This window comes from Schistocerca piceifrons, chromosome 1 (genome assembly GCF_021461385.2).
Source record: "Schistocerca piceifrons isolate TAMUIC-IGC-003096 chromosome 1, iqSchPice1.1, whole genome shotgun sequence".
In the NCBI taxonomy this organism is placed as follows: domain Eukaryota; kingdom Metazoa; phylum Arthropoda; class Insecta; order Orthoptera; family Acrididae; genus Schistocerca; species Schistocerca piceifrons.
The window spans coordinates 342,985,365-342,990,240 of record NC_060138.1 but is presented as its reverse complement, the minus strand read 5'-3'; positions in this window follow the sequence as shown (position 1 = coordinate 342,990,240).

The following is a 4,876-nucleotide window of genomic DNA, read 5'->3' as shown; positions in this document are numbered from 1 at the left end:
TAACGTTTTGGCTCTTCAGTGTATATTTATATTTATATACCATATACAGGGTGAGTCACGTAACGTTACCGCTGGATATATTTCGTAAACCACATCAAATACTGACGAACCGATTCCACAGACCGAACGTGAGGAGAGGGGCTAGTGTAATTGTTTAATGCAAACCATACAAAAATGCACGGAAGTATGTTTTTTATCACAAACCTACGTTTTTTTAAATGGAACCACGTTAGTTTTGTTAGCACATCTGAACATATAAACGAATACGTAATCAGTGCCGTTTGTTGCACTGTAAAATGTTAATTACATCCGGAGATATTGTAACCTAAAATTGACGCTTGAGTACCACTCCTCCGCTGTTCGATCGTGTGTATCGGAGAGCACCGAATTACGTAGGGATCCAAAGGGAACGGTGATGGACCTCAGGTACAGAAGAGACTGGAACAGCACATTACGTCCACATGCTAACACCTTTTTATTGGTCTTTTTCACTGACGCACATGTACATTACCATGAGGGGTGAGGTACACGTACACACGTGGTTTCCGTTTTCAATTACGGAGTGGAGTAGAGTGTGTCCCGACATGTCAGGCCAATAGATGTTCAATGTGGTGGCCATCATTTGCTGCACACAATTGCAATCTCTGGCGTAATGAATGTCGTACACGCCGCAGTACATCTGGTGTAATGTAGCCGCAGGCTGCCACAATACGTTGTTTCATATCCTCTGGGGTTGTAGGCACATCACGGTACACATTCTCCTTTAACGTACCCCACAGAAAGAAGTCCAGAGGTGTAAGATCAGGAGAACGGGCTGGCCAATTTATGCGTCCTCCAAGTCCTATGAAACGCCCCTCGAACATCCTGTCAAGGGTCAGCCTAGTGTTAATTGCGGAATGTGCAGGTGCACCATCATGCTGATACCACACACGTCGACGCGTTTCCAGTGGGACATTTTCGAGCAACGTTGGCAGATCATTCTGTAGAAACGCGATGTATGTTGCAGTGCTCTCCGATACACACGATCGAACAGCGGAGGAGTGGTACTCAAGCGTCAACTTTAGGTTACAATATCTCCGGATGTAATTAACATTTTACAATGCAACAAACGGCACTGATTACGTATTTGTTCATATGTTCTGATGTGTTAACAAACCAACGTGGTTCCATTTAAAAAAACGTAGGTTTGTGTTAAAAAACATACTTCCGTGCATTTTTGTATGGTTTGCATTAAACAATTACACTAGCCCCTCTCCTCACGTTCGGTCTGTGGAATCGGTTCGTCAGTATTTGATGTGGTTTACGAAATATATCAAGCGGTAACGTTAGGTGACTCACCCTGTATATTTAATCACATGTAGCCTATATCTGTCCCAAAATTTATTAGAATATAATGTAAAAGTTTCAAATAAATTATGACAAGAACATTTCTAGATTTTTGCTGATAATTTTTTCCCTGTATGTATTATACAGGGCGCCAGGGGTATAAGTGCTGATACTGTGACACTTTAACATGTACCCACTTCAGTGTGTTAGTTGTTTTTTTCTCTTCATCTAACAGTCTTATTGCAAACATGTCACATAATTTGCTGCCTGGAGTTTCCCGCATGGTCGCGTCTGCACCACTAAGTAGAGTACGCCTGGCAGTATAGACCAACCGTTTTGCGTCCTGGTGTTCACATGTCAACGTCTGACCTGCCGTCCAGGGGAAAATAAGCATTAATGGCTTTCTCTTGTGACATGTACTTGGAGGTACTAACCAACAGAGAAACATAGAACTCATAATAGCTGTAATTATTAGACCACAAATGAGTAAATGCTCATGTAATGGTCAGTGTACTGTCCTCAGTCACCAATATATTTGCACCTATACCCCCAATAGTATGTAGATACATATATCTATATATTATATGTATCAAAAAATATACAGCCGATGTCCGTCTGAGTGTTTATTAAAATATCACATAAAAAATTTGAAGTAAATTGGTCAAAAACTTTTCGAGATGTTAGACATCATATTATCCTTTTATGGTAATGAAGATAATGCACGTCCATTTTTGACGTTTTTTTCTGTTTTCATTACATAATTTGTCCCGCTAATTTGCTGTTTGTATTTGGAAAAAAAAATCTGCTGTAGTTGGAAGAACGTTGACCAAAATCTTGCGTAGTGAAACGAAGTGCGGGAACACTCCATTGTATTTGGAAAAATGAAATGGTAAAAGTACGATGGTAATGTACGTGATGGTGAGGAACAGCAGTTAGGGAATAACTCGGATGAGAATTTACGTCTACATCTGTACTCCGCAAGCCGACTTACTATGTGAATGTGGCGAAGGGTACTTTGTGCGCCACTGTCTACTCTATTCTTTCCTTTCACAGCAGTGAATGAGGCTCGGAAAGAACGATTGCCGGTAAGGCTACGAGTGGGCTCGGATCTCTCTAATTTTATCTTAGCGGTCTTTTCGCGAGATAGAAGGAAGCAATATATTTGTTCACTGTTCAAGAAAAGTACGCTCTCGGAATTTCGACGACATTCCACACAGTGATGCACACTGCCTCTCTTGTAATGTCTGCCACTGGAGTTGGAAGAGCAACTCAGTGACGCTTTGGCGGTTACTATACGATTCTGTGATGAAATGAGCTGCTCTTCTTTGGGTCTATTCTGTTTCCTCTTTCAGTCGTATCTGATAAAAGAGTCCACGACGAAGAGCAATACTCCAGTATCTCTGTAAGGGGACTTTTGTAAGGTACCTCCTTCGTGAGTGGACTACAGTTTCCAAGGAATCTTCCAAATGAATCTCTGTCTGCCATCTGCCTTGCCTAATACTAGTTTTATGAGATCGTTCGGTTTTAAATCGCTCCGTACGAATACAATCGTGAGTCTCTGTGCCTCTTTATTCGCAACGCATTACATTTGTGTACGTTGAAGGTCAACTGCCGAGCCCTGCTTCAAGCGACGATCCTCTCCAGGTCTTACTGCATTTCGCCATAATTTTCTATTGTCGCGAAATATATGTATGTAACAGCACCTTGGAGCTTCCAGCGTACACCGATAGGTCATGACCCATAAAGCTCCATTAAAAGATATGGCATACATGGGCAAGTGTGCAACGGATAAAATCACATGTTGGCAACGGAAAGGCTACAGCGAACGGATGTATACTTCAAATGAGAACAATTAAATGGGGGAATACCAAGGACGACACCTGTGTATTGTCATCAGTACATTGAAAGTGTCAGTCGTGGTCAGAACAATATTGTGTGCAGTTGTGAGAGCTTTATGTAGGAGCTAAATGAATTTTGGTGTCGCATGTTGGGTGTTACAGTGCGCATGTTAGTCCAACTGTTTGGTGTTTCAAGAGGCACAGTATCGAGGAGACGTACCGTACACAGGGAAAGCGGAAAATCATCATCATTCGCCAAGTCACAACGTGGACGGAGGTGTATGTTGAGTGATAATGACACATGGTCATTGAAGCGAACTGCGTCAAAAAATGTACCTTGGCGGTATTAGAATCGTCCTGAAGTCAGCTTCAGGTGCTGATTCTCTAAATTTTCTCATTAGTGCTCCTTGAAAAGAACGTCACCATCCTGCAAGGATTCCCATTTGAGTTCCCGAAGCATCTGTGTAATACGTGCGTGTTATTCGAGCTCCCAGTAACAAATCTAGAAGCCTGCCCCGAATTGCTTTCAAGTATTCCTTTAACCCTCCGTTACTCGCGCGATTATTCGTGACATCGTCACTCGCGCGGATGAATGGTGTCATCCACAATGAAAGCGGTCTATTTGCACACTTTGAACGGTTTTTATGACTGGTTTTATGATTTTTTATTAAATCTAAACATAATACATTTAATATTTTTACACAGTGTAATATATTGTAACGTTTGAAATAGTTTGACGATTCTAAGAATAATATCTTCCGCTGAATTACTGGTATTACATGGTCCCCCTGTTGGTTACCGACGTATGGTTCGAAACTCAAAGTGTAAGCTGTTTTACATCAACCAAAGCAAACACTTTTAACCAACAATTTGCTGATTTGCTAGGAATATATTACCTGAACGAGCAGTTTCCTCTAAATGCCAAAAGCTGTTCGTCAACAGTAAGATATTCACTAGGTGTTCATGAATAGTTCAAGTACTTCTCTGATAGCTCTGATAGCAGCCAACTTTTCACTCTCTCTGCGAACACTTCTATCACGAATATTATCAAATCTCAGACATCTCAACAGAAACCTGAATCGGTTTTCACTTATGCATAAATAACATGACACAAGTCCGTTTCCCTTTGAGTTATCCCACTATTTCGATATACTCTTCCTAGAACATCTCAAAGGTCCACATAGATATAGCAAACGGATGAAAGCTCTGATCTCTATCGTATCTGTTTCTTTAGCCTCCCTTTCCCTAGAGAAGTGACCACGAACTTCACTGATGCACATATTAGTGCATGTTGCGATATGTTTATTATGTTTTCATCCAAGAACAAATTCAGAATTTCTATTTCTGTCTTTTTTATATGAGCTTGATGTTTTGGTCCAGGCAAATGCGCAATAAAATTACAAGATCTGCTTTTAACGCTGGTAGGATATTTATTTTTCCTCCATTTAGTTATTCCATTTTTCCCTAAAAAATGCATCCTCTAGAGTTACTTCTTCCAGTGATTCATATTCATCATTTTCTGACACTTCTTGTTCTGTTCCTGAATCATGACCGCTTTCATGAACAGAATCCTCAGTCTCTGAGTCAGCGCTGTCACTGTGAGCATCTTCATCACTCAGCTCATTGAACCATTCCAGACATACATTAGGATCTCTACTAAACTCTGTCCGAGGTTTTTTGCCTTTGACGTTTCTTCCACAATTTAAAAATAA